Genomic DNA, 25,817 nt, shown 5'->3' with positions numbered 1-25,817 from the left:
CAAAACCCTAGAACCCCAAGCTTTGATACCAAATGTTATGCAACCAACTCACAAAATAGAAGAAGAGATAAATCAACGACTTCAAAATTAGCCTCTTCGAGGGGGAAACCTCCTTTACATTACACAAATGAACAATTCTTGGATTATTCAAATGACAAAACCTCCTTTATATATATAGGAGTCTAAGGGGTCACAATATAATCATAGCTAACATAACAATAATAATGGAAGGGCACAACAATAACAATAGTGAGCTTATATGGGGCACAATATTAACAATATGGGGACTACATGGGCACAACAATAATAATAAGGGGGCTACACTAACAATAACAATGATGGAATACACTAATATTATAGGGACCTAACAAACTACTTCATTTTTATCCCACAGTTAACTTAAGTATCATAAAATTCGTAAAATTTTAATACATATTAAATAGAGTAGTCTAACTAGGCCACAATTTTTTCCAGAAAAATGGTAAAAAATTGAGTTGAAATTTTGGGAAATCTGGGTTATAGTTGTCAAGCTTTAAAATTTTGGTTGCCCCAAAGGTTTTTGATGGCGTTGAATCCATTTCCACCAACAACAAAAAATATTCAAATAATCTTATACAACACCCATATCAAGTTTCCAACTTCTTAAAAAAAAAGTAATTAAAAATTTTGACATAAATAAAATATATATGATTAAAAATAAATAAATAAATATAAGTTTTACTTTTAAAATATATCTTTTCTATAACACAAACATTTAATATTAAAAGAAATATGAACACTTCTAAATCAATTGACAATATAATTATTATTTTTTAATATAAATAAATTTACAATGTATATAGAATCTGATTTTTTAAATAGACCTCTTTGATCTTCAACTTGAAATTTCCCCACTTTAATTTATGAAATAACAAAATAAAGAATTATTAATAAACTATTTTAACTTTTAAAAATCAATAATAAAAAATTAAAGAAAATATTAAAGTTTTTTCTTTGTTATTTTTAATTTATTTATTATTTATATTTATCAATGTGTTCTATTAAACTTCCCTTTGGAAACAAGTTGGTGTTTTATTCTTCAACATGTAAAGGTCCATTTTTTTTAAACAAGGGTTGATCTTTTATGGATAAGTGTAAACATTTTGAAATTAGTTCATGTATTTGACATTGTGGGTTCTATAAACATACATGTATTAAACATGATAGAGTGAAAGACTTGTGAGCGCTAACATCTTTATGTCTTGTCACCTAAAGTAATTGACATGTCGACTCCATCATAAAAGCATGTATTGAAAATGAGAAAGGATGGAGATCCTAATGGTACCATCATTTTTATGATTTTGTGGCCGGTGACTTGAAATCGTTTCACACCACGAAAATAATCTAACTAGCAATTGCACCGAGAGGTGCAAAGGAACACCGATAAGAGGAGTGGGGATATATTATTTTGTGCAATCAAGCTTGAAAATGATTGGTTACTTTTTCTTTTCAGGTTAAGGTTTGTTGATTTTTTCATGTTTTCACATTGCTCTTCTTAATGCAAGGAAAATTTTAAGAACCCCCCCTAAATTTATAAATATAATAAATGGGCGAATCTCCATGGTATATAGGAAAAATGGAAGGCGATTTTATCAATAATATAATATGTATATATAATTTTTTGGCGAATCTCTCACCAGGCATGGCAAATATTTTACTCAATTATAAAATCTTGTAAGATCTTGGCGAGTCTTTCACTAAACAATAAAACTTTGTAAAGTCCTAGTGAATCTTAGCATAGGCTACATGCTGGTTTAATTCCCCCATTTAAATAGGCTACATTCCAGGTGAATACCATGGGTCAATACCATGTGCCATTTTGGTGAATACCATGGGTCAATACCATGTGCCATTTTTGTTTTTATTAATTCTAATATTAGGGTTAATAATGGTTTTTTGCATGGTATTAATAACAATCTAGTCCATGGTATTTGTCCCATAGTATTTTGGCCATAGGTTTCACCTAAATATAACCCATTTTTTTAGTGTTCGTAAATATAAGGTGACTTATGAAGTAAATATAAAAAAATGTTTTATTTGTTTACCATACCTCTCGTTTATTTATATTTTTATTAATTTACCATACCTCTTTTACAAATATGGTATTTGGCCCATAGGATTCACTTAAATAAAACCTCTTTCTTGAGCCTTCATAAATAGAACGAGGGTTATGGACTAAATATAAAAAGAGGTTTTATTTTTATTTATTTACGATACGTCTAGTTTATTTACATTTATATTTATTTACCATACCTTTTGACTAAGTATAAAAAGACGTTTTATTTATTTACCATAACTCCACTTTACTTATATTTTTATTTGTTTACACCCTTACATGTATATAAGGTAACTTATGGAGTAAATATAAAAAACGTTTTATTTATTTACCATACCTCCACTTTACTTATATTTTTATTTGTTTACACCCTTACATGTAATAAGGTGACTTATGGAGTAAATATAAAAAATGTTTTATTTATTTACCATACCTCTCATTTATTTATATTTTTATTAATTTACCATACCTCTTTTATAAATATGGTATTTGGCCCATAGGATTCACTTAAATAAAACCTGTTCTTGAAAATGGGCGAATGGATTCACTTAAATAAAACCTATTCTTGAAAATGGGCGAATGGAAGGTTGTAAGTCCTAATTTCAAGGGCTAAATTTACCTTTTTTACCCTCTCCCTTAAAATAAGGTGGGCTATTTGAGGTGATTTGTAAAAATGTACTATGATACAAAATATTCGCCCACTAAAAATTTAAAACCCCTTAATTTCGCCAAAGGGCGAACATTCGCCCCTAAAATTATCCTTGTCTTAATGTATTTTTAATTAAACTTCACTTGTGCAATATTTTGGCATTGGGGATGGTAGATAACCACTGAGCATATTTTCTCATGTGGTATTGTTGGAAAACAATGCAGAGGGACATTTTCAGCTCGTTAGAAATCTTGTTACAATAATCCATAAACTCTTCAACATGCATGCATACAAAAGGAAAATCGATAAGCAAATATCAATGTGCCATATCAGACAATAGGTGCATTAGTATTCTTGAATAACTAATATTTCAAAGCTCATTGAATCCTACCCTGCGGCCTGCACATGGAGAGGTTGCCTTGTCTGCATCAGATTCACTATATGAAGAACTTGTTGAATCAAAATCTGCCAACAAAGAGATGAGAGTACTAAAATAGGTGGCCAAATTTGGCATGACATGTACATACCATCCTAAAGAAAAGATCATTCCCACACCAAACTAAACCCTCAATTATCTTGGTCCACTTCCATGTCCGGTAAGACTTTGAAGCTTTTCTTATTCCTTCTATCATGTTCTTTATTTTTTCTTCATAAAATTATGAGTAATACTTGTGCCATATCTTTTTTTGATGTTGATAATGTTTAATATTTTTAATGTTTATCCGGTTACATGGCATCCCACATTTATATGTATTTTCTGGATGAGGTGTATTGGTTTGAATTCCATTTCTTTTATTTAAATATTCATATTATTGTGATCAGAGACTTAGTGGCACATTTTAAAACTACTTTGTATGCACAATGGCACATTTTATAACAAGTATACACAGTGTATTCTTTTTTGTAGCTTGGAAGTTGCTTTAATATGTGATACCTACATTTTCTTTCTTTTGGATGATTCGCCTCCCTGTCACATTAATACTCAGATCAATGGATTAAAATGGAATTTCACTGATCCGGATCTTGGGGGGAGACCCCTAAGATCTAAAAGATTGAAATGGATCTTGTGGGGGAGGCCCCCAAAATCTGAAGAATTGAAATGCTAGAAATGATATGATAGAACACACAGTAAATAAAGCCACAAATAATTTTTTTATTAAAATGGAGAATAGTTGTAAAAGCTACATTGTGGTGGACCAACTATCCTTTTACAAAAAGCGACTTGTTACTTATAGTCTTTTTCAATTACAATACCACGAGTCAATTCCATGGGTGAATGAATACCATGGGTGGATGTCACAATACCATACCATGGCTAAATGAATATCATGGGTGGATGTCACTTACAATACCATGGGTAGATTCCATGGGTGGATGAATACCATGGGTTGATGCCATTTTCTATTCGGATCATTCCTCCCTCCTTAAGAAGCAATGGTCCCCATTGTGTGAAGTTCCCTCTTGAGAAGCCTTTGTTGAATATGAAGAGCCACTGAAGAGAAGGGTTTTATGTGGTTAACCCATAACCATGATGGACGAAGATCCGAGAATAGAGATACCCTGTAATGCTTGTGACCAATTGTAATACTGACAATGTGCGGCCTAGGAAATGGACTTCGATGAAGTGTGGGTTTATGGATGACCCATAACCATGATGAACGAAGATCTGAGGATAGAGATACCTTGTAATGCTTGTGGCCAACTGTGATACTGACAGTGTGCGGCCTAGAAAATGGACTTCGATGAAGTGTGGGTTTGTGGATGACCCATAACCATGACAAACAAAGATCTGAGGATAGAGAACCCTGTAATGTTTGTGACCAACTGTGATGCTAACAGTGTGTGACCTAGCAAATGGACTTCGATGACAAGGATTTTGTGCGGTTGACCCATAACCGTGATGTTGGTTGTTGATGAAGTAGCATGTGCCTACATAGCCTGGGGTGGGAGGGCACGTCTCCAAAGAACCCAAGTTGAATGTTGCTATGTTGAAACTGATGAATGTGAAGCAGGTGCCTACTAAATCGGGGTGGGAGGGCACGTCTCCAAAAGGAACCCGCTCTGAATGCTTCTCCAGAATTAAAATGGACATAACTCAGGATATTTATTATAACCTAGTTTTGGAAACAGAATGACAATTTTGCATCTTCCTATGTGTTGGAAATCCTTATCTGGACACTCTAGATTCTCATATTCACGCTGCAACTTTTCCGTCGTCACAAAAGTTCTGAAAAAATAGCTGATTTTAAATCAGCGATATCTCCCACATCCGAACTCCGATTTGACCCCTTTCTTTTGTTTGAAATGGAACAATTTTTCGAGAGGAGCTCAGATCTACAATCAATGTTCTAAAATTATGCACCAAAATTGCAAAAAAAAAAAAAAATATAGGAGAGCCGCCATCTACGAATTGTCGTCAGAAACATTTCTGCAACATAGCTGATTTTAAATCAACAATATCTCCCTCATCCGGACTCCGATTCAACTGATTTTTTTTTTGAATTTGGGTATTTTTTCACAAGGAATCCATATCTGCTATTTTTTCTTCTTCTTTTTTTTTTGTAAATTTTGAACCAAAAATTTCAGATCTGATCTGCAAACTCTCCGCCCAAAAACATTCCTTCAAAAAAAATAAAAAATAAATAAAAATTCTTCCCACTTGGCCCAAGAAAATATTTTGTGGAGGACGTAGCACATGCCTGAAGTTTGTTGAATATTGCTGCAAAATTTGAAACTGAAATATGCATCAAACCCTCTTTCCCATGGAATCATAACCTGCTCTGATACCACTGATCCGGATCTTGGGGGGAGGCTCCCAAGATCTAAAAGATTGAAATGGATCTTGTGGGGGAGGACCCCAAGATCTGAAGAATTGAAATGCTAGAAAGAAAATGATAGAACACACAGTAAATAAAACCACAAAGATTTTTTTTATTAAAACGAAGAATAGTTGTAAAAGCTACATTGTGGTAGACCAATTGTCCTTTTACAAAATGCGACTTGTTACTTATAGTATTTTTCAATTACAATACCACGAGTTAATTCCATGGGTAAATAAATACCATGGGTGGATGTCACAATACCACGGGTCAATTCCATGGGTGGATGTCACAATACCATGGGCAAATACCATGGGTGAATTAATACCATGGGTAGATTCCATGGGTGGATGAATACCATGGGTTGATGCCATTTTCTATTTGGATCATTCTCTTTGTAGATGAAGTTGTCAATGATGCATGTTTCCTATGCAAGAACAAATTAACATGGGAACAAATGTTTTCTTGGAGGTACCTTAACTTAGATTAGGTCTTGAGAAAGAATATCTCCTCGAGCCAGTACAAGGCTTTGAAGGTGAAACTGAGTTTTTTTATTTTTTATCTCACTCTTTTAGTTTTTTATCAATGATTTACATGGCTTAAGGTTATAGAGTGGACAACTAATGTGCTTGCTTCAATTTTTTTGGTATACCCACTAGAATTGCATTACCGATTGTTTCAGTACACTCAACATTCTCACACTCTATGTTGAATTTGTTTCCTATAAAATTTGTATCTTTCTTTTGGCTCTAACTTTATTTCACCCTGAATCTCAGTATATATCATTTGATTAAATAGGAGGCCCAAAATGCACCTTTTCCACCAGTTATGGTAACTACAAGTTTTGAACCACCTACAAATATGATTATTTCATAGGATACTTTAGTTGTAGTTAGTCAATCTCTCTCACCAATTGATAATTATGTTGGTTTTCTTCAATTGTGATCCATGTTGGTTGCTTGTGCTTTAGTCTTTATATCTCCAGATGGTATATGCATGTTTCAATCCACTTGCAAAATTAATTATTTCACAGGACACTTTGGTTGTTGTTAGTTAAACTCTTGACCAATTGATACCTGTGTTAGTTTTCTTTAGTTGTGATCCATGTTGGTTGCCTGTGCTTCAAGCCTTTTATCTTTAGACTTAGCAGTTAAATATGGTGGAGGAAATTATATAAAATCTTCTTCTATGTCAGAAGATCATTAGTAGCCTTCTGATATTAAAAATTTAGGAACAAATGCATAGTGTTCCACTTCAGAATAAAAGTGGGATTTTATTTTTTTGAAAGGTTCCAAGAGTCCACTGGTTCAAATGTACTCAGATTTTTGTTTAAGCTATCAACCAACTAAGCAGAAAATAATGTCTTTTTTATCAGTAAAATTTTTCAGGGAAAAATTTTCTGAGTTGGTGAAATCTGAGGTGTTGAAATTTTCAGGTGTTGAAATTTCAGTTGTTGAACTTTTTACATTGTAATACATTCTTCTAAAATTAAGCTAATAAAATATATTTCAACAATAAATATATTAAATATTGCCAATACTTTTTTTGTCCCTAATCAATATGTCACTTGTCCAATTCCATCCTAAAATGTTCAGATGGAGATTCATCCTAAAATTGTCGAGAGGTGTAGTGCACACTATAATCCACCCTAAAAGATTGACGAGTCTTCCATTTCTATATTTTTCCACACTTCACTTTACCCTTGGATTAATGAGTCTTGAATCTGGGTATATTTTAAAACCATGAATACATTTGATGTGAAATCTATGGTTGCAATAGAGTGTGATGTTGATCATTGATAAGGAAAAGGTGGATGTTCATTTTATAATTAGAATTGAAGGAATGAAAGGGAGTTTGTGGTATTAAAAAGAAAAGGAATGACCAAAAAGAGGATGAGCAACTAGAGACTATAAGTATAGACAATATTATAGAAGCATTGGATAGTGTTTGAAAGAGTGTTCCTACAGGTTCCGTGATGGTGGAATCCCTTCAGTGCTATTTTTTAGTAAGCTTTGTAAATTGTCTTGTTTTGCATCCACATTTTCTTTGACATTGTTGATAATAGTTTTTCAAGCCTGGGAACCACATCAATGTCCATATCAGACTTTATAGATTATATCTTTGTTGTAAAGGCTTTTTCATGTAGATGAAACTTGTTGTTATAGCATATATGCAAAAAGGTAAGATGTTGCAATGATTCACTAGACTCTATTGTTCTCAGAGGTCCTGCTAGCAATGAGAATAATTCAATCGATGCTATCTTGGGAGCCCAAGCACCCTTTACCTATGTTACACTTTTTGGAAACATGGGAGACATTACTACCAACAGAGATTTTTTTAGTGATCAAAATTAGGTTTATATGTCACACTATTGCTGAAACTCTACATGAAAACCTCAGAAATAAGTTTTTAATTAGTAAATAGGGTACATATTTTTAACTTGTTAAAATATTAATGAAATTAACTTCACATCCCGTGGAAGTTACTCATTAAGTGTTAAGTAATGAACATACATAACATGCCTTCTCTTATCTTGTGAGAATAAGAGAAAAATCCCTTATACATGAATGGTAGACCAAAACTGAAAAATAAAAAATACGATAAACATAAGGCCATATTGCCACATTCTTCAGTTGACTTTCAATAACAAAAATGTAAAATTTGGCACCCAACACAACGTATTCTATTAAGATAAGTCCTTTTATACTTGAACCAGGATTAGTCTGGAGGAAACATAACCAGTGTCACCATCCATTCCACAATGAAAATTGGGACAATATTGCATGAAAATAGGGAATAAATTTTGAAATAAGATAGGAAGTGTTATGAAATCTAAGCTCCACCAACTCAAATAAGTATTTAAGAAGGAAATCTAACGAGAGGCACATGTAGCATATGAAGCATTCAATGAACTCTGCCCAAGACCCATGTGTTGATCTTTCTCATTATCATAACTCCAACTACAACTGGTGCATTTCATCAAAATTTAGTCTTATCTGGAAAGAAAACTGTTATTACACTGAGAAAACGAAGGCAACCTTCAGGAAACCATACTTAGAACACACTTTGATCCAATTTATCAGATGCTTACATTCACCAATTGGGTCATACAACTCGGATGACAACTTCAAAGAGCTAGAAAAGAAACTAACCAGACAGAGATCAAACAGAGATTGACTGGAGGATGTTGGAGCCGCTTTTGAATTTCAAAATAATGATTAAAAATCTCACTGGATTGCTCGTGTCTAATGGAGTGTGGGGTTCGGATGGGGTGAATAGTGTTTTCCCACCACAACCCAGCAGAGGAAACACCTTCCGTGCAAATATATAATAATAATTAAAAAATAATATTAAACATTACTAAAAATAATCATGAATTTTCTCAAATTTGATTTAAATTATATTGATAAAACATTTAATTTTATTTGAATCGTATTGAACAATAATCATATAAATGTGGTAAGCATATAATTGTTAACAATAACGAGGCATAGATTGTATAAAAGAATTAAGAAAACATCATCATGAAGGGCATCCAAAGTTAGTAGAGTGAACTATGAACCAGTTATTTCCTAGAGTGGCAAAGTCTACCAAGAATGAAAATTGCAAAAGGGCATACTTTATCAAATATTGCAATACAATCAACCATACATGCATCTAGCCAACTCAGGGCAAGTCTGAATCCTGTCATAAAACAACACAGTCCCAACCTTGCGGTAAAACACATGCATTTGCAACCACAGATACAACATCAAGACATTAAAGAATGGTACAATTACTAAATACCAAGCTCTGGATTTATTGATCAAATCAAAGCTCTTCCAATATTTTTTGTCTTTTCACAAATAGTACTTGTAGAAATTTCCTAACAAACTGCTCAGTGTTCACTCTTGAATGGATGCAAAAATTTTGTCCTTTTACGTTTAGTGTTCACTGTTGAATGGATACAACTTTTTTTTCTTTCACAAATAGTACTTACAAGTTGAATCATTTTGCATAAATTTCCCAACAAATTTTACAGTGTTCGTTGTTGAATGGATGCAAGCTAAGATCCCATAAGCTCTCTCTCGATTTTTTTAATGGATGGAGCAATGGATTTCATGGTTCCATCATACACATATGGAGTGCCTCCTACCTATGTCACGCTATTTCTCACCGATGGCTTCAAGGATTCCCTACCCGAATGTCCTTTGTTAGTGATGTTATGATAATGGTAATAGTTTATTTTTCCCTCTGTCTTGTGTTGTGATTTCCCTATCACATTCTTAGACATGTGAAATCTAGTGGCGTAGAGGTTTATAGCCTATGGCATACACGTTTATAACCTACACTGCATACTTTTGATCTCTCTTTATGCCTCTCTTCACATCCCTTAATAACAACTTCTAAAATCCCCATTCCCTGCACAACAAAGTTATCACACTGAAGTTCAAACCCAAAAAACATAATCAAATATTTACTTATAATTAATTGAAACTTTAATGGGTCTTACCTAGAATAAGGATTATTGGCCGAGATGTTATGCATTTTATAGTGCTAATAAAAATGCTAATATGAGTTCCACAATCATTTTCCCTATAGATAAAATACTCACCTAGTGGTAACCTTAGACCTCCTTTAGGAACACCATTAGAAATTGAAGCATGGTCCCAAGTTATAAACAACTAGTTTGGAACACCAATTGTTCCTGATATATCAACCAAAGACTATTTTAAATACATTTCCCATATTGTAATTTGTAACCAACAATGGGCGGACAATGAGAAGAACCAAGTTCAGAGATGAAACAATAGGTTGAGAAGCTTTATATTAGTGCTTCATACACTAAATACATAACGTAAATTTAAAAAAAAACACATCAAAAATAGTTACCTCCCAGTCATGCAGATCTAAATCAGCAACATCTTGAAGTGTTGACAGGCATCTAGATAGAAATTGTATAACATCTCATGTATTGAGGGAAATGAATTCTAGGTGACCCTTCCTATATCCTTGCAAAAGCAACCGAGCACCATACATTTAAAGTCTTGTCTACATCATGTCATTAAAAAGGTTACATTGTAAATAAATACTGCAAAAAAATAGGGGATTAAAAGGATAATTAAATCCATGTCATTCCATCCCAAGGGAAGGAAAATATTCCACCAAAATAGTTTCAATAGTTAATGAGGACACAAGAATATGTTTTAGAATTGATAATAAAAAAGCATGCCAATATTGAGCTTTAACATAATCAAAGTTACTTCATTAATTGGAAAGTAATGAGCAAATATATCTACCAGTTATGCAGCTATATCAGAAGAACCATGAGCTAGGAAAACTCCAATAAAATGTTATCCTGACTAAGGTCGCCCCAATTTCCATTAAAAAACAAAGATAATTGTAGAATCTAGATTAACATTAATCCAATGATCAAAATGTACAACACAACCATGTATATAAGTAAATGAAAGTTACAACTAAATAAGGATGAAGAATTTATGAGTGCGGTTATGAATGATAAAAACACTATTGTAGTCTATAGAAATCAAAACCAAAAGTAACAAGTGATTATGTTCTGTTTGAGTTACAAAATACAATCAACTTCCTAAGGTCTACTTTGTTCTCACACAGCCAATTCAAGCAATAATCAAGCTTTAAGAAATCTATCTGTCATATCATTGCAAGTTTTCTTTCAAATTTAAAACCAAAAACATCACTACTTGTTGTTCAAAGATGCAATGAACATGAAAATCAAGTTTGCAAAAGTTATAAGATTATTTTATTCAATTGAAGCCTTAATGGCAAGGCTCAAGTCCCATAGTGAAATCCATTTTCACTGGAAAATAATCCAGAAAAAATATTTTAGGCCTAGAATGGTTTTATTTTTATTGTTATGAACATTTTTTTTTTCATTTTAAGCATTCATAGTAATAATGAACTAAAATGGTGCCATCTAATTAGAAGGAAGGGACCAACACTCTTTCTTCTCGGTCCCTTTTCAGAAGCACACAAGAAACTCACACTATCTAGATGGTTGAAAACGGTAAAATTAAAAAGATCCACATTGTTGAGCCTGCCACAAAGGTGAAAAGAAAAAAGAGAGGTAAAAGGAAATTGATGAATCCATATATTGAACCTATGACCAATCTGAAGAAAAAAAATGATTGATGAATCCATCTCATCATATGCAAATAAATGGATGAATCCATCTCATCATATGCAAACAACATTATAAGTTTAATATTGCTCATCTAAAACCCCGTTTATGTCTATTGCAATGAATGTTACCCTTATTCTTGTAATGGATAGGTTTACAACATCAATAAACCCTCGCCCATAGCCCCTAAAAGTCAAGAAAATATTGCAAAGAAGGAAATGTTAAACAATGAACATTATATCCAATGAAGACTGAAAAGCTTGCAAAAAAATGCTATAATAACAATGCATATGTCAAAAAATTGAGTTGCGTCAACAACGATTAATGGTTATTTGACCTTAGCTTTGAACCGATTGTTTGATCAATTTTAACTCCATTTTTAACCCCTTTTTCAAATTTCGTTTTCAAAGTTTTGACACATGACATGCTGAAGTGTTTTGTTGGACAAGCAGTGGATAATAATCTCGAAGACAAAACTTGATGTGATTAGTTGCAGCTCCAAATGGCTTCTTACTTCTAACCAAAGGGTTCATCGTTACTCACTATAACTGGAAATGACAATTTACAGGGGAATAACAAACTCTCTTCTCATCAAATGGTAAATCCTAACTTCTTATAGTGTTAGTGCAAACCTGCTAAACCACAGTGAGAACTACTAAGCCTTTCGCTTCACGGCCTCAAAACCTAGAACCATTTAAAAATTAAATATGCATTGTGTCTGGATCTTATAATAAGCTATGTCCAAATTTAACATGGATCCAACCTTTATTGAAACTAATATCAAACAAAGCTATAGATAGCAGTAGTAATGGAAAAATTAGAAAAAATAATCATGTAGACTTTGTCCAATCAAATAAAAGATATATATAATACTTACCCTCCATCTTTTTGTGGCTCTCCAAAAGGGCTTTCTTGGTCGAGATATTGAAAAAATGGTTGCATATCTCAACTTCATCTTCATCATCACTGTAGTTCAATCACTGGTAAATATTACACAAAGAATGATCTATAACAGATCTAGCAAAATAAAGTGCAACAAACAGAAACTGAGCTCTTATTCTTGCTAGGTTTGTTGCCCAGAAAAATATGCAATGGAGCTAGATATTGAAATAATTCTCAAGGGATTTATGGCATGGACAAGTTTCGCATAGCCTATCTCATCCCTTATAAATTCTATAAATATAAAAAAAAAAATTGACTATAATAAAAAGAAAAAATAAATATACGTATTTGGTTAGTTTTAATTAAAATCATAATGAAACATCAAGAATCATATTCTCACTTATTTCTTTAGTAGACCCAGATGTGCTGAAAATATTTAATTATTACTCTCATTCATAAATAATATTCTAAAATACAAATCCATTAGCTTAATTTTATATAAACTTTAAAAATAAATAAAAAAATTCCTTATTTTAATATTATTATTATGTGCCTTCACTATAATAAAATATTTTAATTCCCGATAAAAAGAAAACTATAAAGAAATTATTTTAACATTAAGTAATATCAATGTATATTTAAAAATTAATAACAAAAAGAATATATATATATATAAAGTATTCCACTAGGAGGTGCATTAATATTCTCTAAATAAAAATATGAAATCAGGTATAATACAAAATAAAAATGAATATACATGTTTAGGTAGCTTTAATTATCTTTGTGTGTTCACTTGATAAAATTGATATTAAAAACCAATATGACGTAGATGTCACTCTAAGCTTAAAAATTAAATATTTCAATATCTATATGAAGTAACATAATTTAAGTTAAATCATTTTATAATAAATTTAGAGAGAAAAAGTAATTTAAAATAAAAATAAAATATTATATTTTTCTCTCTCATACATATATATATAATTTGTCCATAACAAAATATTTTAAGTGACAAAAAAAATAAAAAATAAAAAATCAATTACTTCATAATAAAAATAATAAAAGAGAGATAAGTACTTTATTCAAATTTTTAATATAAAATTACCTGGCTTGGGGTAGCTCAAGTGGCGATGGCCGTGGAATGAAGTCTCACTAAACCAGAGATATGCTCAAGTGGCGATGGCCGTGGAATGAAGTCTCACTAAACCAGAGATATTGGGTTCGAACCTTGTGCTACCCTCCCCCCTAGCAAGGTGAATAATAGACGACATGTGAACTTGAAAATCGGAGACTCTTAGCAAACTTACAATTTTTTTTTAATATAAAATTAATATGTTGCATTTAATAATGTAAGTTATAAATAAAAAAAATCAAGATGTAGGGTTAAATAATATCCACATGTATTTATCCAATGGGGTAGCTCAAATAGTGATGATAGTGTTATTAAGTAGTATGTAAATCATGTAATTCAAATAAATAAAATATTTCATTTTCTATGTTAAGTAAAATATTTTTTTTGTTTAAAATCCATCAAATATTTGTTGTGTTAAACTGTGTAATTTACTTAATTCAAATCCCAAGGGGATTTTGAAGACATTAAATCCATTTATACATTCAAAAAATGCAATTTAAACAATGAATAATTTACATCGTGTGTGTGTGTAGAGAGATAGAAAGAGCACAAATCTATCAAGCAAATGAGAGGGATCGAATCTCTGTAGATGCAAACATTTTTCATTACACCTTAAAAGATTTGATAGCTATCAAGCAATGACAGGGATAAAATCTCTCTAGATGCAAACATTTTTCATTACACCTTAAAAGATTTGATAGTTCCAGAGGATTGCCACATTTGTGGTTAAGATGGATCTATACTAGTAAAATTTGCTACATCAGTGGTTAAGATGGATCTATACTGGTAAAGATTAAAGTTATGGCCAAGTTAGATAGTAGAATGGTTTGGTCTATGAACCTTTTATTTGTGGGATAAGAGACTCACCTTAGTGCTTGATAAAGTCTATGGAAGTGTACATACTCTACCTGCCTCTAAATTGAAACTTTGAAATTATACAAAACACATGTTCTTAACTATTTAACCCACTTAAGTCATACTTTACACTAAAAATTATATATATATATAAACAAATAAATTATTCACTTTAACATTGATTTTATGAACTACTTCATTCTTATCTCATAGTTAACTTGAATATTGTAAAATTCCTAGAATTTGAACTCATTTTAAATAGAGTAGTCTAAGGAAGTCACAATTTTGTCTGGAAAATTAGTGAAAATTCTGGTATAGATTTTAGGAAATATGGGTTACAACTGTCAAGCTTCATGATTTTGGGCGCCCCAGGCATTTTTTATGGTGTTGAATCTATTTTCACCATCAAAACAAAAATTCAAGCTCTCTTATCATGATTTTTTGAAAAACAAAATGGTCAAATTCAGATAAAAAATAATTTTCCAAAAAATTATGACCTTATCAAATTCCCAACCTTTTACCAAACAAAATTTATTAGAAAATTTAAATTTAATTAATTTTTAAAAAATAAATAATATATGATTAAAAATAAATATATAAATTTTACTCTAAATATTATATTTTTTTCATATTCTTCGAAGCAAACCTTTAATATTAAAAAAAAACGAAAACAGAAACACATTTAAAATAATTGACAATATAATTATTACTAGCAATTGTCCCAAAAGGTACAAAGAGAGGCCGATAAGATTATTAAATTAGAATTGTTGAATTTCTCTAGAAGAGATGTTGATTCAAGCCTAACGGATGAGCAATTTGAGCTGGCTAAAGGCCTTCTAATTGTTTTTTATTATTGTAAAATTATATTGATAGTTCATTGGTTTTACTTTCAAAAACTTGAAGGAATTTGAAGCGCAGGTATAGAATTGCTTTGTGGGATTTGATCCCAAGTGCTGAGTTGATTGCTTTAACTTGCCTAGAATAGCAACCTTGAGTGCTTTGATAATTGTACGTCTGTTGGGTGCTGGTGATCGTATCGTCTCCCTCTGCATTTTGTGTGAGAATAATGCAGAAATAGTTAGTTATGAGTGGTTGAACTGAATTAGTTGTAGGTGGTTGAACAGAATTAGTTATGAGTGGTTAGGAATTAGTTTGTGTTATTTCCTATATAAGTGTGATGTAATTGAGCAAAGAAATTAATGAAGTTGTGTGAGTTTTCTGTTTTAAGTTGGTATCAGAGCATCAGGCAAGCAGTGGATTGTGCATATGTGTTGAGGTCGTGTAACAGAGAGCTTGTGCGCTGCTATGCGTGTGAGGCCGCTGAGTCAGGCCGACTAGTGAGACTGTGTGATGTTGCCTTAACTGTATTGAACACTGCCAATTGAAGACTGCTCCAAGTGCGTGTGCTGTCAAGAATCGTCGACTGGTGTGCTGTCAAGAACCGTGAAGCGAGACAGTGAGGATCGTGAGCAGTCGTTGGTGTGCTGTCGAGAACCGTTGCTGGTGCTGTGTGCTGTCGAGAACCGTAACCGTCGCCCTGTCCAGAACTCTGCGTGGATCGTGCTGCCAGAACTTTGCTGGTGTGTTTGCAAGCTTCCGCCGTTTATACTGCCGTGGTCATATTTTTTTTCAGTCGGCCCGGTTTTCTTTGTTTTGTTATAATTCCTATCTCCGCTCTCAGGCAGTGAGGCCTGCGGTAGCATTTCTCAGGCAGTGAGGCCTGCGGTATTCTTGTAATTTGCAGAGTTTTATTTATTAACCAGTTTTCCAACTTTAAGAAGCTTGCGATTTTTTGTTTGAATTTGGTCATTGGTGGAGAGATGGCTAATCCCCTTGCAGATTCATATTTAAATGAGTCTTCAAGACTTGATGGAGAAAATTATGTCAATTGGAAATTTAAGATCATAACAGTACTGGAGGCATACAATCTCTGGCCGATTGTCAAAGGTGACGAGACCAAGCCTCAACCTCCTACTAATACTCAAGATTGGGAGAAGCGTGAAATGAAAGCAAGGGTGCTGCTACGCATGTCAGTGAAGGACAATATTATTCCTCACATTCGGGACTGTGAAACTTCGAAGGCGACATGGGACACTCTCAAAGGTTTGTATGAGACTACTAATGCAAACCGTATTTTATTTTTAAAAACAAAGCTGCTATCTATCAAAATGGATACCAATGAAAGCATTAGCAACTTTGTTTCCCGAATTAAAGACTTTAGTGATAAGCTTGGTGATATTGGTGAAAAGGTTTCTAGTACAGACTTGGTAACTGTTACTTTAAAGGGGTTAGTCCTAGACTATAAAGTCTTTATTTCAGCTCTCTCAGCTAGACCGACACCTCCTACATTTGAAGAATTGGCTGGAATTCTTCTTCAAGAAGAAGAGCGCATGAAAACTTTTGAACTGGAGTCAAATGGTTATGATTTGGCTTTGACTGCAAGAGGCCAAAGACCATTCCGAGGGAGACCATGGGACAGAAACAGAGGCCGTTTTCAAGCAAAGCAGAAAGGTATGGCACCTCCTGATTCTTATGTTAAAAGGAACATTGAATGTCATTATTGTGGAAAACCTGGACATCTGGCTAAAGATTGCTATAGGAGAAAGAATAATGAATCAAATCAAAGACATAGCAGGCATAATGGAAATTACATAAACAGAGACACCTCAGTGAATGATGGATTTAAAAATCTTAAGTTATTTCTTTCTGATGCTGCATTGTCTGCTGAAACTGATGATGAGAATGCTTGGTTTATAGATTCTGGTGCCTCGGCACACATGACTTGTAATAAAGAATGGTATGATAAATATTATGAGAAATCTGATGGTACACACATTTACCTAGGAGATGATAGGTCACTTAAAGTTCAAGGCTATGGCATAATAAATGTGTACTTACCTAATGGACAAATGCGACAGATTCATAATGTGATGTATGTACCTGCTCTCAAAAAGAATTTGCTATTTGTTTCCACTATCACTGATAATCATTTAAAAGTAGAATTTGGTAAATTGGGGTGTATAGTGAAAGATGTTCAGGACCACTACAAGGTTGTTTCTACAGGTACCAGGGTTGGAGGATTGTACAGATTGGATGTGACAGTCAAGCGCCATGTTGCATTGACATCTCAAGAGACATCGACAGCAGAATTATGGCATCACAGGTATGGGCACCTAAATTACAATGATTTATCGTTGTTACAAAGGAAATCAATGGTTGAAGGTCTTCCTGTTATGAAGTGTGAACATTTACCATGTGAAGCTTGTGCACTTGGTAAGCAGCATAGAGAAGAGTTTTCTGTTCATACTGAGAAACGAAAGTATGATATACTTGAATTAATTCACACTGATGTATGTGGACCTATGCAAACTAGGTCTCTTGGTGGTGCTTCATACTTTGTCATTTTTATTGATGATAGATCTAGATATACCTGGGTCTATTTCATTAGAAGGAAAAGTGACATATTTGAGTATTTTAAAGAGTTTTGAAATATGGTTGAAAAACAAACAGGAAAGTGTATTAAAATACTCAGATCTGATCAAGGGGGTGAATATAAATCAAAAGCATTTAACACCTATTGTAAATCTAATGGAATTCAACAACAGTTCACAGTGCCACATACCCCTCAGCAAAATGGTGTTGCTGAGCGATGGAATAGAACCTTGGTGGAATCTGCTCGTAGTATGCTGCAAGGTAAGAACATCTCTAATGGTTTCTGGGCAGAAGCCATTAACACTGTTGTTTATCTGAAGAATCGATGTCCCACTAAGAAATTAGTTTTTCAAACTCCTTTTGAGGTTCTTTATGGTTATAAACCTGATGTGAGTCATTTCAAAGTCTTTGGATGTACTGCTTTTGCTCATATTCCTAAGGCTAACAGAAGCAAACTTGATGCCAAGTCCATCAAGTGTGTTTTCATTGGATATTGTACGGATCAGAAAGCCTATAAATTGTTTGATCCAAGTTCCCATAAACTATTTGCAAGTCGTGATGTATTGTTTCATGAGCAAACTGATAAAAGTAACACAAAGAATGATACATGGCATATTTCTAATGATGCACATCTCAAGCTTGATACTTTGATTAAGCAGGAACAGGAACAGGTCCAGGTACAGGTACAGGATCAGGATGATAGCAGCAGTATGAGCACATCTAGCAGCAGTGAGTCATCACAAGGAGGTGATACACCTCAAAGCCAACGAATCATGGATGGAACACCTACACCAAGAAGGTCGTCCCGACAGACTCGGCTTCCTGAAAGGTATAGAGACTATGCCTTAATGTCTAATATAATGAATGTTGAAGAACCAATTGATTATGAGCAGGCTAAACAACATGAACCATGGATTAATGCTATGAATGATGAGTATGCTTCTATTAGGAAAAATCAAACATGGGAATTAGTGGAACTTCCTGAAAATAAAGTTCCAATTGGAAGCAAATGGTTGTACAAAACAAATTTAAAGCAGATGGTACAATTGATAAATTTAAGGCAAGATTAGTAGCAAAAGGATATGCTCAACAGGAGGGAATTGATTATGAAGACACTTTTGCACCAGTAGCTAAGTTGAATACAATTAGATTACTGATTGCCTTAGCCACAAAACATAATTGGAATATACATCAATTGGATGTCAAATCTGCTTTTCTAAATGGTGATTTAAAGGAAGAAGTTTATTTGGTTCAACCTGAAGGGTTTGTCAAACAGGGACAGGAGCATCTGGTTTGCAGGTTAAGAAAGGCATTGTATGGTTTGAAACAGGCACCAAGATCATGGTATGTAAAGATTGATACCTTCTTTCTTCAGAATGGATTTGTGAAAAGCAAAAATGATCCTAACTTGTATTTTAAGAAAGATGAAAAAGGAAATGTTGCTTTAATATCTTTGTATGTGGATGATCTCATTATAACAGGCAGTGCTCACAAGTTAATTGAAGAAATTAAAGTTCAGTTGTCACAGGAATTTGAAATGAAAGATTTGGGTGAAATGCATTACTGCTTAGGAATTGAGGTATGGAGAGAACCTGGTAAAACTTTGATCACTCAAAGCAAATATACAAAGGAGATTCTTAAAAAGTTCAATATGACAGATTGCAAAGCTATGTCAACTCCCTTAGAACAGAATGCAAAGTTGTACAAAGAAGATGGATCGAAAGAAGCAAATGGAACATTATATCGTCAGTTAGTGGGAAGTTTGAACTATCTCACCACTACCAGACCAGACATTGCATACTCAGTCAGTATCCTTAGTCAATTCATGGCTAAGCCTTCAGGAAATCACTGGATTGCTGCAAAGAAAGTTCTCCGATACTTAAAGGGAACAGTGAATCTTGGTATTATGTATACTGATGTATCTGATGTTGCACTGACAGATTTTCTGATTCAGATTGGGCAGGAAATCCAGATGACAGACGATCTACCTCTGGCTATGCATTTCATATTGGATCAGGGGTCGTATCTTGGAGTAGTAAGAAACAGCCAACTGTTTCTTTATCATCAACAGAATCAGAGTACAAAGCTTTGACCAATGCCACCTGTGAAGCTATTTGGTTGCGGAGAATTCTTGCAGATCTTGAAGAAGCGCAAAGTGGTGCAACATGTATCAATTGTGATAATCAGAGTGCTATCAAATTAGCACATAATCCAGTTTACCATGCTAGAACAAAACACGTTGAGTTACAGTACCACTTTGTACGTGAGAAAATTGAGTCAAATGAAATTGGATTGATATTTTGTAACACCAAGGATAATGTGGCTGATATATTTACTAAGCCCCTTGGTAAAATCAAATTTGAAGTTTTTAGAAGTCAGTTAGGTATTGTAGAAAATCATTTTCTCCATTAAGGGAGGATGTGAGAATAATGCAGAAATAGTTAGTTATGAGTGGTTGAACTGAATTAGTTGTAGGTGGTTGAACAGAATTAGTTATGAGTGGTTAGGAATTAGTTTGTGTTATTTCCTATATAAGTGTGATGTAATTGAGCAAAGAAATTAATGAAGTTGTGTGAGTTTTCTGTTTTAAGTTTTTGATTATTATTCAGAGTGCTGAAAAACATTCCACTAGAGTCAACAACGCATGTATTTTTATTAAGTGCATTTATTACAGCCATAGGAGCATTCAAATCTAAATATAAAGTGAAGAAGTCATCAACTTCAGAGGATAGTTCTATTCCTGTGGCTGCCTCTACAATAACCTTACTATTGGTTGCTATCGTTTGGTTCACAATCTGTCACTCTCCAAGTGCTTGAAATGTCATTAAATTATCATAAGTGAACTCTTGCGAAATAGTGCTTGAAATGTCATTAAATTATCATACGTGAACTCTTGCGAAGTATTAGTAATGAGCTTGCCATGAGAGGATTCTACCCAGCGAGAGGAAGAGATCTAGTAATGAGCTTGCCATGAGAAGATTCTACCCAGCCAGAGGAAGAGATCCTCCTATTGCCAAATGTGTGAAATGATCCATCCAGCTCTTTGAAGTTTGACACGAGAGACAACTCCAACTCCGGCTCCTCGTGTCCAATCAATTGCCCTATGATTGCACTGCTAGAGTTCCCATCAAGCCACAGGTGCAAGTTCGCATCTATAAAAACATCGGACTATCTAGCAAGTCAATAAAATAAGAAACCAGAAATCCTTGGTCTGCACCATCTCTCTTTTTTCTTAATGTTTTCAGTTCATGCATCATATCATGGAACACAGCCACTGAGGGCTGCAAACAAACAATAAGTAAACCACATTCAGAGATAGATATAACAATTTAACATAAATGACAGCACATCCAACAAGGGTTTCATGAATACAATTTGCTATTCATTTTCAAGTAATCAAGATGGCGATGCTCGCGGGATGGTTCTTCAACCAGGGGAGCAGCTCGCCAGTTTAGGCATCTGTCATAAAAAGAAAGCCAAAACGAAATGGCATACCTGTAACACAAAAAGCCCCGTATGGAAAATACAGGGATTAATGAAGGCGGCACAGAACTGCCCACACTGAAAAAGTTCATCCGCATTCTGCAGGAAAAGATTGTCCGCATCAAGCATGACAATGCGATCATACTCTACTAGGGTCCACGCATACAGCTTATTCAGCGTTTAGAGTAAACCGTTTGTTGAATCCAGGCTGGTTTCTGTAAGGATTCTCCATATTGCCCACATGTTTAACTATAACCCCATCTGACTGTCTGCAGAACAAGGGGGAAACATTAAGAGCCTCAAATTGGGCACTGCAATATCAAGAAAAAAATATGGAGATTGCATGGAGCAATTTCAAAATAAACCTTCAACCCTCATGCAAATATTGCGGTATAAGCCAAGTACGGAGGATCAAAATAAAGCCGAAAACAGGAAAGGGTTACAAGGGATCCAAGATTCTTACACAAACCTTATCCATTGCTGAGGAACATCCTTGGAAGCAATAACAAGAAGGTCTGCATTCACTCTAAGCCGAATGAGCGATCGAAGCATAACCCTGACAGCAACATAGAATTCATAGTCTCTCGGTGTCCCCATGTACATCATTGTAGCATATGCATTTTTTGAGCTCCGCTTCGTAGGTGCCAACGCTCCATGCACATCTGATCGGACAAATTAATAGCAAAAAAAAGAGGAACAAGAAAAGCCGTGCAGTAGGAAGGGATTCTCGGTCCATTCAGTATATCTGCCTATCTGAACCAGGGATTCTTCTGCTACTTATGCTCCGAACTAGTAAAGAGATTCAGAATGCCATCAACTGCTTGAACTCTGTCTACGTTTCTGCCTCCGTTCACTACAAAAGATTGCAGGTGGCTACTATGCAAACTTTAAAGATAAAAAGGCCCAAACCTGACGAAATTAAAAACGGCAAAGTAGCTCCGGAATGCGTTTCCAGTTTTATGGAGGAAATTTGCAGTTTATTTTCTCAATGCACTAAAGCCATCAGGAAAAGTGGCTTGATGAGATTTGGACCTCAAACCTCAATTTCCGGCTATGAAAGATGATAAAACCGAGGAAGAGCTTAAAACGCTACGAGATGCATTCAAAAGGACGCTTGGCCAAAGATTTTTCGGCAAATTCTTCAAAACAACATAATGTTGACAGGTCACAAAACGCTGAAATTTAATCGGAGTATTCGGTAAGTTGACAGGTCACAAAACGCTGAAATTTAATCGGAGTATTCGGTAAAAGCAGCTCAAAGTTGCCCGAAATGGGAAAGATAATATCTGTACGTCGTATACCCAATAATCTGACAAAAACCTCGCAGTTCTTAAGAGAGTTTTTCTTGACTTTCCATGTTTTCTTGATTTTCCGTTGTTTCCTTTTCTGGTTCAGATCAACGGTTGAAAATGTTTTCCCTGATCGAATGGAGCAGGTTAAAAGTGTTGACGAAGAAGTTGATGCATAGGAAGGCCTATCAGCCTAATTATAAATAAATTTACAATGCGTATAAAATCTGATTTTTTTTTATAAACCTTTTGATCAAAAGCGCCGCTTTATTTTATGCAATAACAAAATAAAAAATTATCAATAAACTATTTTAATATAAAGCAAATATTTAAGTTTCTTTTATATTATTTTTAATTATATTTATCACTGTGTCTAATTAAACTTTCTTTTGTAAACAAGTTAATGTAAAATATTTAAATTTCCTTTATATTATTTTTAATTATATTTATCACCTGTTTTATTAAACTTTCTTTAGTGTTTTATTGTGGGAAATGTAAAAGTCCATTTTTTTCAAAAGAAGGGTTGATCTTTTATGTAGCACTTTGAAATTGATTAATGTATTTGACATTGTGGGTCCTACACACATACATGTATTCAACATGATAAAGTGCTAACATCTTTATGTCGCGTCGCCCTGTACGCTCAATGGGCGACTCCACCATAGGTACACGTATTTGACGAGTGAATTTGCCCGTCAAATTCCATCGGCGAGGTTAAAGGCCACGCGATAATTCCAAAGGGCAAGGGTAGGGCTTTAGGGCATGCGCAATTTTCGCAGGTCCTGTATCTCAGGCCTACCTGTGTTCATTTTTATGTCTCTGTCATCCTTCCGAATCAAATCCAATCTTGTCGGAAAAATTGGAATGCAGGTTACTTTTATAGTAAAAAAAATATACATAATTAATGTATATATTATTTTTATTCTTTAAAAAATAATTATAAACTTTTTTTCTCTATTTTTACTGTTTTTATATTAACCTTTCATTATCTTATTCAAAAAGAATTCATATAAAATAATTGCAAGCCAAGAGTTGATATCTTTAAATTTAAAGGAAATAATTTTTTATTTCAATCTAATGGATTGGTTTCATAAAGTTTTTTCTTTTTCTTTTTTCACATCGGTTTTATTCAAAGAGAAAAGTTTTGAGTTTGCTTTTATTAGTTTCCAACCGGGAATAAATAAATTCTTTTATAGGTATTTATGGTTTTTGCTATTTACTATAATTATTATTTTTTTTAGAAGATTAGTATAGACAAGTGACACTTAATTCTTAGATATTCTAAGAAATGACATTTTCATGGAATTATATTTTTTATAATTGAAAATTTATGTGTAATGAGAATTTCTCTATTTTATAATGTGATGCCCCTCGTGAGGTGTTAATGTTGGTAAATTAGTAAATTTAGCTGTGAGATAAACTCTGTTTGATGAAATATAAAAACTCTGTTGTTAGTATTGTTAACCATTATGATAATTAATTGTGTTATCATTATTCAATTTGGGTATATGTTAATTGTGGCTAATCACTGTGGAGGTGGTTAAATAAAAAAAAACCCTAACTACCTTCAGGAGGCAGTTGAGACCCCAGGAGGAAAAGGGGAAAATGCCAAGTCTGGTTAGGATCAGATGGCAGAGGAAAGAAAAAAGAAAATGCTATGTCTGGTAGTGACCGGATGGCATGTTTGAGAGGAAGAGATTTCCTGTGTTCGCTATGTCTGGTTAGGATCAGATAGCGAGATCTGGCATAGCCAGTGAGATTGCAGACGAGAGGATCTGCAGATGTGCTTGGGGGTGGAAGATCGAGAAGGATCTTCCTACGGACGGGTGGTTGACAAGCATTACGCACAGGTTTGCTGCTAAACAGGTATGGCTTACTAAACATACTAACTGTGAAATTGCCTTATGGTTCTGTGGTGAGCAAATAAAATAGTGGAAAGCAATCTATTTATTTCTTAGAAAAGAAAAACTAATCTCTATGTATCCGGCAGAGACCGAATCTGTATCTTTATTCAAGAATGCAAGCGTTGAACACATAATGAACTGAAAACTCTGTAATACAGGCGGTAAAATAAATATTAAACAGAAGGGAACTGGTTAACCCTACTCTGTATTCTAATGCGAATAATACTTAAAGAAATCGAACCATAAGCAGAATAGATAGCTTCTTATACCGAATCATAATAGCATTAAACAGTGGAGGGCCCAAACCACTTATCGAAGTAAAGAACAGGCCGAATATTCATCGGCAGACTATGATACAAGCTCTGGTATGATAATAATTTCCCTGCTATTATATAAGTGAAACAGCTGACTACAAATATGTACACGCAGAGTATAGATAATTTTTACAGACGAAAATATTCCTGTTCTGTGAAATAAAGGAAAAAGAAACAACAACATTATTGCATGCACACAGTTATTTGCAAGAGTTCTGGTTCTAAAGGTGTCGCCGCCGCTGGGCGTAAGCGTGTGCTTAGCCGGCAGGGACACCATTGCCGAATTAAAACCAAGATAGGGCCACCATAGAATAACCATTATACCTGAAAAGAAATCGAATGGAGACTCGTATGTAAATCGAGGTTAGAGTAAAGCTGTGGAGTAGGTGAGATACCTTGAGAACATCTTAATGCAGAGCCAGAGCCATACCAAAATATCATTGACACAAAACAAATTCGTAACCAAACTGTAAAGAAATAGTATTATATATACTGTAACAACATTTGCTAAGAAGCATTGTCTGTGAACCGGGCAGAACCAAGAATGAAGAAAAATACATTTATACAACTTAAGCCGGCGAACAGCGCTTTGGCGGGGTTCCGCCTGAGTTTGGGCAATAAAAAAACTAGTTATAAATAACCACACAAATTAGAAACGAGTCATATAACTTCTCAGCGAGGAAACCCTGGATGCATGGCGGAGGGACCGATTACAAGAGCAAGACCCTCGGTTTCCCTGTTCAGTTGAACAGTGGCTCAGACAATTACCCTGTAAAACAAATAAGAAAGCAAGTCCTATGGTAAACGCCCAGCTCTTACCTGTAGTG

At 34.0% G+C, this 25,817-nt stretch overlaps 1 pseudogene across 1 annotated transcript; it reads right to left on the bottom strand.

Annotated features, from left to right (window-relative positions):
• Window positions 1-21,152: 21,152 nt before the first annotated feature.
• On the bottom strand, window positions 21,153-25,267 carry LOC149217136 (putative glucuronosyltransferase PGSIP8; annotated as a pseudogene). The gene is made up of 4 exons (XR_016250139.1): window positions 25,189-25,267; window positions 21,947-22,145; window positions 21,496-21,752; window positions 21,153-21,281 (listed from the first exon to the last, which is right to left on the bottom strand). The product of XR_016250139.1 is annotated as a putative glucuronosyltransferase PGSIP8 (transcript).
• Window positions 25,268-25,817: the final 550 nt, after the last annotated feature.

Source organism: Pinus tabuliformis, chromosome 1_1, assembly GCF_031772625.1.
Source record: "Pinus tabuliformis cultivar Carrire ecotype Pingquan chromosome 1_1, CPIR1, whole genome shotgun sequence".
In the NCBI taxonomy this organism is placed as follows: Eukaryota; Viridiplantae; Streptophyta; class Pinopsida; order Pinales; family Pinaceae; genus Pinus; species Pinus tabuliformis.
This window is presented reverse-complemented; position numbering and strand designations above follow the sequence as displayed.